The sequence below is a fragment of the Sus scrofa genome, chromosome 5, assembly GCF_054392235.1.
Source record: "Sus scrofa isolate SSC_HxYL_T2T_F1_AM1 chromosome 5, Sscrofa_HxYL_maternal_Yorkshire_Landrace_v2.0, whole genome shotgun sequence".
In the NCBI taxonomy this organism is placed as follows: domain Eukaryota; kingdom Metazoa; phylum Chordata; class Mammalia; order Artiodactyla; family Suidae; genus Sus; species Sus scrofa.
Genome location: NC_139387.1, coordinates 107,232,083 through 107,244,614, shown reverse-complemented (window position 1 = coordinate 107,244,614; position 12,532 = coordinate 107,232,083). Strand labels below are relative to the sequence as shown.

General features: G+C 35.0%; 1 protein-coding gene and 1 long non-coding RNA gene across 51 annotated transcripts in view; one reads left to right on the top strand and one right to left on the bottom strand.

The window, feature by feature from the left end:
• Positions 1-12,532, bottom strand: part of PPFIA2 (PTPRF interacting protein alpha 2) — a 461,887-nt gene that overhangs the window by 277,366 nt on the left and 171,989 nt on the right. The window lies entirely within an intron of this gene.
• On the top strand, positions 8,672-10,977 carry LOC146403607 (uncharacterized). The gene is made up of 2 exons (XR_014804593.1): positions 8,672-8,876; positions 8,957-10,977. It is a non-coding gene; the product is annotated as an uncharacterized LOC146403607 (long non-coding RNA).

Sequence of the window (12,532 nt, the reverse complement as noted above, 5' to 3'; positions counted from 1 at the left end):
ATAAGAACAAAACAGTTTCTACATTCTGTTACAGAGAAATCAGGTCATTTCCACTTTTTTTTTTCTTCTTGCATTACAATCAGTTCATTGGCAAGCGTTTTTTTTAATGAGTACTATTCAAATGAATTCAGCTGTAGGAAATTGTCCATGGCACCGTCAGATCTGACAGTCCTGTCCCTGAGCCCCTCCTCAACAGCTGTCCACACTAATGCAACATAATTTTATGTAAAGATTAACATTTCTATAAGAACTTCCCTTGAAAGGAGTTGTCTTTTGTGGCAGGGACTCCAGTGCCAAAGGAAGAATCATAAACTCCAAGAAGAAATACACAACACAATAAATTTGGTTTTGTGGCTCCCCATGTGATCTTGACAGTATCTGTGACAATCTGAAAAAGGCTTGATTTTCTTTCACAGGGAGTTAAAAAAAAAAAAAAAAAGGACTTTTGAAAAAATTGTTATTGCTCAACAAAAAGTTCCCATTTTCAGTATTAATCAGATTGACTATGTCTTTAAAATGATCAGTAAAAAAAAAAAAAAAAGACTAATACTGTCTTGAATATTCAGGATATATGTGATTGGACCTCTGGGATAAAGACACCTTTTCTTGAGTTGACTTGCTCCAGGCTACAACTTAATAATTTTGAAACTGCTATACATATATAATGGTACTGAACAATTAAGTAAATGAATGGCTGATGGTGACAACCAGGTCTCTCTCTTGGAGTGAGAGGCTATAGAGAAGCAAGAAATAAGACCAGAATAATTTGCATCAGGGTTGGAGACACCAGTATGAATTCATGCTTAGCATAAGAGAGATATAGATCAATATTGTAGTGGGATAATTCACGAGCTTTAAAAAGATGTGTCTGTCCTATTTCCTAGAGCCTGTGAATATTACCTTATTTTGCAAAAGAAGTGATTAAGAGGAGCTTGAGAGGTGCTTATTCTAGCTCATCCTGTGGCCCTAACCACAATCACACGTATTAGACATGTAAGAGACAGCAGAGGAAGGTTTGAGACAAGAGGAGGCAATGAAAATACAGAAACAGAGATTGGAGTGATATGACCCAAACCAATGGGTGACCAATGAATGCCTAGACCAACCAAAAGCTTGAAGAGGCAAGAAGGGAATTATCTAGAACCATGGAACAAAGTGAGGCTCTCCCTCAATTTTGGATTGTGTTTCCATTTCGGGCTTCTAGCTTCCAGAATTTGAGAGAATACATTTCTGTTTTTTAGTGCCCTTCAGTCTGTGGTAATTTTTTATGGAGCCATAGGAAACTACTACAGATGTATCTACCCATCTACCCATCATCTTTGGTCTAAATAGGTATCTTGATATATATCTTTGTGGATAGATAGATTCATATGCACATATGTAATTGCTCTTTCAGTTGAGAGGACCTAGAAGGAATGACACCCAGTAGCAAAGGGAATGCTGACTAGACCCTATTTTATTTGAAAACATTGAAAAGTCTAACTACCAATGACTCAGTATAACTTACCTCATTAGTCACACTCACAGAAATCCTGTATATAAGGAAAGGCATCTAACACAGTTGTCATATCCAGACATGTTCAGACATTTACATATTTAAGTACAGGCCATTTATGATGCATTACTTTCTTTTATATTTCTTCCATATTTCAGTTAGAATTTATATTGACATTAAAAATATTTACATGAATTATATTTTGTATGAATTTCACCTTAGAAAGTAAAATAGAGCATCACATTGGAAAGCACTGGATTTATACACGTCAGGGTTGTAGGGTCTAGAAAGTTTGAACAACACTGGTCCAGGAGATTCTGCTCCTGTGATTGTTTTCTTCTGCATGATGGAAAGAGTTAGCAGGTTGTGACTCCTTGGTTCCTAATCATGCCCTAAGCCTGGCAGTGAGAAGTGTGGCAGATGCTGGGGGTGGGTGTGCTGGAAGGGAAAAGAAAAAAATATCTTCCAGTACCTAGATTTTGGTGTTGGCAATAAAATTATTTGTCCATGACAAAGTGCATTTATCTTTTATGGGGATTGTGCTCACTTTATGGAATTATGTTCACTTTAAATTAACTATAAACCTAACATATTGAATAAGTTTCAATTGCATTTTGTTTTTTTACCAAAAATATACTGATCGATCATATGTTTTGAATGTATCAAATCCAGGTGCCAAAAGTCTATTTCTGAGCCTCAGCCTAAAGCAAAATTTTATACTCTTCACTTTTTGGTAACTGTTAACTTATTGATTAACTTGTAAATGGATCAGCTATATATTTAATTGAAGAGGTAACAGAATTAGGGAAAGATCAGAGAGAATTACACATTTGAGCTATATTCCACCATGGCTTGTTATAATGTTCTTTTACAAACTATTAAAATTCTATGTGACTAATATTTTAATAAGGAAAACAGGAATAATAACAGATCTCTAATTTTAGGAACAGTAACAAGTACCTAGGGAAAATCTAACAAGGAAATAAACAGAACAGCCAATTCTGTTTTTCTGGCTAAGGACTAAAAAATTAAAAAAATGAGAATTAGAGTATTTATTTTCCTTTAAACAATGACAGTATTAATTAATGACTCCTGTAGCCTCAGTTAGGAATTATAAGGGCAGTCATTAAACTAATGTTAAAATAGATAACTATGATTTTTACACAAAAAGACTTGCATGTGTTTATTATAGAGCTATAATATTACATTTGCAAAGAAAACACTTGTCATTCCTAAGCTTTAGTTGGTAAGCTTTTTATTAGCAAAAGTATAAGGAAGCTTAGTTTCCCACAAGATAAATAAAGAGCAGAAATCAATGTCTGTGGACCATAGCTTGCCTCCACATTAAGTAGTGAATCATACTCTTCCATCTGTCCCAACCCAAATGCATCCTTTCAAAACACATGCCTCTCTGGAAAGAACATTGCCACATACATTTATTACTGCTTTCATTTACCAGTTCTAGCTTTGCCTCCATCTTCCTAGAACCTTCTGTCCTTTAGTGATGTGCTGAGTAAGCTTTATTGGAAAGATTCCAGTCACTACCATTCATAATCGGAGGTAGCATTTGAATTGACAAGTGAAGAATTTATGTTTTCTAAGAAAAAAAATCTACTTTTAAGATATTTAATGATAGACACTACACACTAGAGAAATTGACAGGCGTGTTACCTTCTATAAAAACATGACCCAGATGTCAAGGGAGGTCTTTTTCGTTCTGAGATTTCAATAATATTGACGATTCCCACCATACCATGCTCTGTGGGAAGTTCAGCGTGTTCCCCTTGATGTTTCTAAAAACACAGGATTGTTCCTTCTCACAATAACCTCTTCACTTCAAACTTTTAGTCTCATTGAATTCTTGAATATGGCCCTTTTTCCTAAGTAGTCTCAACACATCATTTGCATTATGCATTTGCATGTTTAATAGATAATAAACAAGAGAAATCTCAGAATAAATAACTGCAATACATAGTAACAGCAGAATAAATAATAGTAACCCGAATATAGGCAGTTTTATTCTGAAATGTTATTTAGTCACTACTCCCCCACATCACTATGAATTTGTTGCTGTCCAGTCGACCATTTTCCTGTTGGGGTCTCTATTATTTTCTCCACACCCACAGATCCCAAATAACTAATTATAAAAAGCAATTTACTTGTTTCTATCTATCCCAAAGCAGCCTCTGACTATTTTATCTTAATAAAAATCTGAGCTGTTAAGATACATTCTGACGCAAAGACAGTTTTCTTTCTGAGACAAGTTTGTGAACTTCTTGGTAAAACAAATACTTATAAAAAAACATTTCTAATCTTTCATCTCAAGTAACTAGGCCAATTAATTAGCACTAGACCCAGGAGATAAAGACTAAGTGACAATTTTTTGCCCTTTCAAAATGCAGGAAGATAGACAAGTGAAATAGCTTACCTACAATGCACAAAGTGCTGTAATAGAGATGTATGGGGTGGTTAAGACGCAGGGAAATCCAGAGATTACAGCTCATGGCCTAAGGGAAGATTCACACACAGGAAACTCCTGCTCTGAGCTAACTCTTCAGGGGTGGATAACAATTTGCTAGGCATTTTGGATGTTAAGGCATTTCAGACCCAGGGAAGATCATTTGTAAAATCATGGAAGTAGTTCGTTTGGAAAAGGAGTAATGGGATATTTTTGATGGGGTATGTGCCAAGGGATGGGATACAATCCACCAGAAAGTAGGGATTAAAGTGATATACTCTGAGGATCTAAGTAAAGCAGATAGAAGTAAAGGCGTTTAAGAGGATTTGGACAGAAACAAGCTTCCTGTTCAGAACCTGGTGTCAGCGGACTCTGAGGATGCTGGGTGAGGTCGCTTCTCAGAGCAGAGGAAGAGTACTATTGAACGGTGGTTTTTAACTCGGCATTTGAGTTGAGCTAATCTTGATATGCACATCAGATTTTTTTTAGTACAACTGTAAGTCAGAAATACAGATGACTTTGCTATGCCACTAGTACATAAGAGGGAGTGAAGGAAAATGTGTGGGTAAAAACATGAAGAAAGAACATGTAAATGAAAAGATCAGTGGACAAAAAGTGAGCTCTGAATAAAATCAACACGTAATGGCTAAAGAAAGGAAGAGCCTGAGCTAGGAAAAAGTTTGAGAAGGAAATGGATAGCGCCAGAAAATTGAGATGTCTCAGAACACCAATGAGAGAATTCAAGAAAGCAGGACTTATCCACAGAGATAAATGATGCATTGAAATCAGTGAAAAATCTTCACTGAACTTGGCAAGAAGAAGGACAAAGAACACGGTGAAGGAAATTAGTTTGCATGATTAGGGTGAGCACAGATTACAGTGAGTAGAATATGACCAAACTAGAAATATACACTCAGAATTTGATGTCAACATATCAAGGCCAAAACAACAAGATTTAGCATTTAGCAGATGGTCAACAAAAGCTTGTGGGGATAACTGAATGAAGAGATGAACGACAAACAAAATGCTGGATTTATCCATATCCAAAATTAAATTCCTAAAATATAAATAGCAGGTGCTGCATTGCTAAATTTAGTAAACTTCATTACATTATAATATGATAATATTCAGAGGAAGATACTGTCAAAAAAAAGTAATTGATTTTTGGAGGGTTATGTTTTTATAGTTACTTATTTTGGTATTGTAAAAATTTACTTCTAAACATAAATTTTTACTTTATGAAATTCTTAGTTTACAAATAATTTTCTTAATCATATACATAAATAACTTTGCAAATAAGTGTACTCATGTATTTTTTGCCACATCCTTAATTCGTCTCAGTTTTATCTCCCCAAAACCTTCCTCAGGAAGAATAAGATCATACTCTGAAACCATTTTTTTAAATTATATAGTGATTTTTATTTTTTTCCATTATAGCTGATTTGCAGTGTTCCGTCAATTTTCTACTGTATGGCATGGTGACCCAGTTACACATACCTGTGTATATTCTTTTTTCCATCTGGAATCTAACATGTGGCACAAATGAATCTTTCCACAGAGAAGAGAATCATGGACTTGAAACTATTTTTAAAATAAAAATAACCTGATGATTTAATTTAATCCTTCTCTTATTCCGCATGCCCTTTTCTATATGACCACCCTGAGGTCTGGATGAACATGCTGAAGACAAAAATTATAAGAAATAATTCCCGTAGAGCCAATTTTATTTTAAAGAACCCAAACACCTGTTTTTATCATTACTATGATAATATAAATAATACTATGTAACTAAAATTAGTATTGAACTTTAAAATAATTAAACAGTAAGTTGCTCAATAAGATTAGTCAGTATCTCAAAAATTATAGATGGAAGAGTGGACAGTTTAATATGTACACACATGAAACTCCACACTGGGGAAAGGGGGTGGGGACGATAACCCTCTGATCAAGTAAACGCTTCACATATTATAGGGTGTATCCTGTTCCTGAATGCTCTTCTGCAATGTCATCTCACCTCCCAGCATCAAAAGGTGAATGGGGTTTCGTTTCTCTACCCCCTTGAATCTGGAAAGGGCCTGTGAATTCTCTGACCCACAGCACTGTGGCAGTGAGAGTGTGCCAGCCCCAAGCATAGCCCTTAAGGGACCTGACAAGTTCGGCCTCCTGCTTCTTGTGGCCCTGAACTTAGACTTCATGCAAGACGTTCTGGCAGTGCTGAGAGGGAAGATGCAGAGCAGCACTGAGCTGCTAGACAGGGGAGGAAAAAGCATCTCTGATCTTCAGCCTAGGTGAGACTTCACAGACTCCAGCCCCAACTGCTTTCCGACTGTAACTCCATGAGAGACTGCAAGGGAGAATCATCCAGTCACCTCCCAGATAACGAAAAATAGTGATAAATTGTTGTTTCAAGCCAGCATGTTTTGGAGTTTTTGTTCAGCAGCAGTAGATATACACACCCATACATATTAATACCCTTTCAAATATTCTGTACCTGTTCTGAGAAATGCATATGAGGTAATGTTAATTTAAAATCTATTTCCATGAATTCAAACTAAAGGTACTATAATTCCAATCTGAAGTATATGGTATATAATACAGTATTTATAATGACAATAATGTGTATAAAATTATTAATGACATGTTATTAGTTAATGAAATCTTATTAAATATCATAACTATAGCTAAGGAATAACACAAGCATTAATTCTTTTCCTGTTTTTCTCCAAAGGGATTATACCTCATTAATCTGAGATTCTTTGAGCTGATAATCTATAAATCTTAACAGGCACATTTTTCAAAGAGTAACAGACTTTCATTAGGAGAAAATAGTTCTATAGTCATGGGTTTCTGTTATTTGACCTCTTCACTGATACTTCAACAAAATATAAAACATTACAATTAATTTCATAAAGGACAAGAACAAAGAGCACACATCAGCAAATCAGTAACTTGATAATGAGCTATTTTTCAAAATAAATAATATCACTTTAATTGTAAAATGAGAAAAAATATATCCAGAATCTCAGCCCATGTCTGAGCTTGAGGCTCCGAGTTGTACACACTATAGTCACACTTCTTCTGGATGTTTCATGCTGTTCTCAATAAAATACAAGAGGACCCAGTCAAATCCAGCAGATCCTGAACCTTGCTGCCCGTCAGGATACTTCAAGAGTTTTTAGAAACAGAGACCCCCAGGGTTTAACCGTAAATAAACTGAAAAAGAAGTTATTGGCATAGAACTAAGAAATGTTTATGTTCAGAAAGAACCCTGGTGGTTCTGGCACCACTGGTCTATGACGAGCCATGATATGGGGAATCACTGGACTCTGGGCTCCTCAGTAACATGCCAACTACATTGCCAAACGATGCACATTACATTTTTATGCTCTCTAGTTATCACTGCTTATTCATCACGATGAAAACAATGATTAGACCACAAACTTTGTGGTGAGATAGTCCAATCATTACTCATTGATAAATGTGTGACAGTTATTTTACCAAAATCATTCCAATGAATCAACAAGAATCTAGGGGTATCAAATGAATAACTCATCATATTATGAATAACAGGATGGGTTTACTGACATTCTAACATTTTAATCCAGCTCCTTGTCAAATTTAATTGACTTTGGATTTGTGATTATTTACAGAATATTTCTTGTAATTTTCCATGGGTTTTTAAAGACGCAAAATTCTGAACTGTTTTTCACCAATTAAGTTCAAAAGGTGCTGACTGGACTTAATAGGCTATTCTGTGAGTGAAAGCTTGTTACTTAAGGTGAGATTAGGTAGGTGGTGAAGTGGGGTTTGTCATCAAACAGAAGTGGGGAAATTTGAGCCAGTGTTTAACAAATGTTTGTTAGGTTGTTTTGATTCAACTTACCCCCATACTACCTTTTGTAGCTGGTAAGACATCAAGCAAAAACCTTATCAATGATAATCAATCCATTTAAGAGAAATTCCACCTACAGCCTGAAACCTGGGAATCACCCACTGTTGGGGTCCTTATTACTGGAATTCATGATAGATCTAAGAGAAGCTAAAATGCAAGGTGTACATTAGGTGTACATCTTGCAATTCCTGCATATTTGGATTTTTTATTTATTAGCAAGAAAGCTTATCTAATTTTTGTATTCAATAAATTTTGAACTAGCAGATCTCAATTTCTTAAACTGCTGAAATATTTTTATATTTATATAAATGACCTAAGTTATCTTGATGGTTCCTACTTTTTCAAATACAAAGAAGGTATTAAATGAGAAGGGGTTTATCAGGTCTCTTTGATTCTGAAACTCACACACACACCCCTAAGTCTTCTTCACAAAACGAAGTTAAGATTATCTGACCATTCCCGTGTAAATCCTGCCAAGTGTTCTTGCAACCTGGGTTCTTCTGATTGATAACGTCCCCATGTCTAGTCACATTTAGATTTGAGTCACTGTGGAGATCAACTCAATTTACCGCTAAATTGTGATGACAGAGACTGCCAGAAAATGATGAGATACTAGATCTGAGGTCAAAAGGAATACAATTAGGTTCCCTCTCCAAATCAAAGGGAGAGACATTCTTACGTCTTTCTTATGGAACTGTACATTCTTTGATCTACAGCTATGTGTGAGTTATCAGTGATTACTATCTGCCAAATGGACTGAAAGAAAGCTCCAAGAGTGGAGCTACTAGGCCTGCTTTCATTCCTCAGGATATTCCTGTATCAGCGCTTTTTATTTTTTTTTTCTTTTCACTCAGGATAGACTTTCAAAATCCCCAAATCCCTGGAGTTCCCATTGTCGCACAGCAGAAACAAAACCGACTAGGAACCCGAGGTTGTGGGTTTGATCCCTGGCCTCGCTCAGTGGGTTAAGGATCTGGCTTTGCTGTGAGCTGTGGTGTAGGTTGCAGATGCATCTTGGATCCCACATTGCTGTGGCTGTGGCGTAGGCTGGCAGCTACTGCTCTGATTAGACCCCTAGCCTGGGAACCTCCATATGCCGCAGGAGCGGCAGTTGCTGTGCTGTAGGCCAGTAGTTGTAGCTGCAATTGGACCCCTAGCCTGGGAAACTCCATATGAGTGGGTGCGGCCCTAAAAGGCAAAATAAATAAATAAATATCACACAACAAAGTAAAATTGAGAAATGACAAAATATTTATAGAAACATCCCCAAATCCCCAAACTTTAAAAGCATATTTAAAATCTTTTCTGCTAAAGGTATACAGTATCAAACTCATTCTAGTTAGAATTCTTGCATATTTTCTTTTCAGCATACTAGAGTAGAGAAGGATCTTTAAAATTGATCAACTTTAAAAACTTATATAATTGCTATAGTCAATGCTTTCTTATGCAGAGATTCTATCACAAAGGACATCAATTATTCTGGGAAGCAGCAGCATTTCAGCAATTTCTACCAGCTATCATTAAAGTTAGTTTTGCATAGATGAACAGCTATAGTAATTACCTTTCTCTATTATTTAAGCTAATTCCTGAAAATACAGAAAATCTAGGCCATTACTCAGAGTTAAATAATTTCAGATCATGACTGAGCCTTCTCAAATTAAATAGCATTTAGTTCACTAAATGGATAATTTACTTAAAATATGAATGGTTTAAGAGAATGAATACTTATGCTAAAAATGCACTTACAAAGTTCCTGGCCATAAATTATGTCTCAAATTTTATCAAAGGCTCAGGAAAGGTGTCTATAGAAAAGCCATGGTCTCATTTATATGAATATTTATATGAATAATTTATAAATGCACCCAGTCTCATATATTGAGATTTGATAAACATCTTATGTTTCTCAAGAGCCAGATGAATTATTATGGACAAAGAGATCAACAAGCTCTTCAAAGAATAATGGGTTTCCAGTTATAAGAACTGTGCTAGGAATCAGTGGCCCTGGATCATAATTTTACAATGGTACTATAACTGCTTCCTAATTTGACTTATTTGGTCCTAGAATATGATTGGGTGTGAAATATGGTATTGTTTTTTACTTTATCAGAGATGAAATATCTTAATGATACTGTTTAAAATTACATTCAAATGTTTCATGTATATTTCTTAGAATTTTACATAACTAATAAAAACAAAATATCATGTACATTTTGCTTTTCTATTTTATTAGCCATAGAAATTTTCTGACTTTCACTTATAAAATCTGAAAGATAGAAATAGGGAATTGTACTTAGGTCAAATTTTATAACAGCCATTAACTTAATTGAATAATTTGTTACTTTAGTGTGTTTATAATTCATGTGTTGATATTATAGATGTATAATACCACAACACTTTGATTTTTGAACAACACAATAAATGATCTTTACTGGAGCAAGAAAATATAGTTATTTAATTATGTGACATCTAAATGTATCTAGATTTGCAAATATTGGTATTGCGATAAAATCATGTTGCACGTTTTATTTTTTTAGGTTTTTGTTTTTCTATTATAGTTTATTTACATTGTTCTGTCAATTTCTGCTGCACAGCAAAGGGACTGTCATATATATATATATATATACACACGCATGATATACATTCTTTTTCTTACATTATGCTCCATCATGTTCCATCACAAGTGACCAGACATTGATGCTATCTGATACAGAGTGCAAATAAACAATATTTTAATACAAATCCATTTTTATTGCATTCTGGAAACAGAACATAATGTTGTAAGTATAGAAACATAATATGTGAGTTTTCATATGTATATATATGTCATAGACATATACTGTAGAATGGAGGAAAAAAGTTGTAGAAGCTAATTTACTCTCACTGAGGAGAACTGTATACATTTTGGTAAGCTGAAGAACTTCTTGAATCAGAGCCTTGGGACAGCACAATCACAGGGTTTTCCCTGGAACTAGGTAGTCTTATCCGAAATCTGTCATTATAGTAGGAATAATAATAGTATTTTTAAAGTTTCTGAGTCATTATCCTGTTATTCTAAATATATACCATTTCTACAAAATCACCTAAAAAGATGATGTTTTACCAGGTTTATCAAGTATAGCTTCTTGGGATCCCAAAATTGTGTGGCTAATTTCTCAAAGGAGATACAGATGATTCACTCAGCCTTATAAGTAAGAAATACTATTGTATCAGGCCTGATTCTTCTCACAACTAAATTGAAATAAATGGAGACATTATCTGTCGTTTTCCAAATGTTGTCTACACATCTCAATTTGTGGAGTTGGACTTAAACCAGTATTTAGAACAAATGAAGGACTGATACATAGTTAATATGATCTGTATGTTTTTACCATAATCCAAATATATTTTCTAATAACTTGTAATTGGAGATAATCTCACCAAGAGTAATCAGGAAGTCCAGATAAATAGAAAAACATATAAATCGCCAATGCCGGAACAACCCAGAGGGAGTATTCCCATGCCCCTTATGGAACACGGATGGCCCTGGCATATTGGTCATATGGAGACAAGCCCATCTGAGTGTGACCACTTAGAACTGTAGATCAATGCATATCAGAGTCCGGGAGAGTCAGCCAATTAAGTGAGCAGTAGCTCAAAGAATTTGTTTAGGAGGACTCCTCAGGTATCTCTGGAGACCTTTTAAAATATACTTGAAGATGTCGCTAGCTCTGTGCTAAATATTCAGAATTCTGCCATGGCAATGAGGGCACAGCTGCACAGCTTGTGACATATGGGGTTATTAGCGGCCAACTTACACTCTGGCTGGATTTACCTGGGGAAACAGACACTGCAGCGCCTGCTATGAACATACGCGTGCTTCCATTCTATTTCACACAATGGAGTTATTAGTGCCATTTCTAGATGAGTGTGTTGGGTATTGAAAAGGCTGCAATTTCGGCCTTCTGCACTAGAGAAAGCACAGACCTTGCTTCCCCACATTTTTGAATTACAATTTGGGGCTATTTGGCTAGCTTAATCCCTTTTCTTAAATTCATTCCAGAGTTAATAGCCCTGAAAATTAAGAAACTTTGAACCTTTTAAAAAATGCTATACTTCATGGAACAATTGAAACAATTTTAAATCACAGGGAGAAAAATGTCATCCTTCATTTCTCTGAAGGAGTGGAGAATGGCTTTAGGATACTCTGTTACAAAACTCACATAATAACAGCTGGCCATATTTCCAAAAAAATGTTAAAGAACCATTTTTTTCCTTTTATACAAGGAATGTGGTGACAGCAGTATGTGTATGTACATTTGCGTGTGTGTTTTAGGTAGTAATACAATTAAAAGGCAAGAAAAAATGATGCAAGATTGTGATTTCATGCTGTAATATGTTATGGATATCCACAGTTTTATTCATTTGAAAGGAAAACAACTTTTATCCCAAAGTTAAATTAGTGTTTTCCTGTTGGATGACCAAAGTTATGACTTGAAGTTAAAGAAATTTTACAAGTATATGAAATATAACCAAAATGCCATTAAGAGACCCTTTTCCTTAGGGTTTAGTAATTCTAGACTTAAAAATGAGTATCAAAAAATTCACAGAAATAGCAAAAGAAAATAGTATCCTATTTAAGAGGGATATTATAAACTTCTCTAAAATTACAAAGGAAAAATGTTTATTAAATGTTTTTTCATTTTATTTT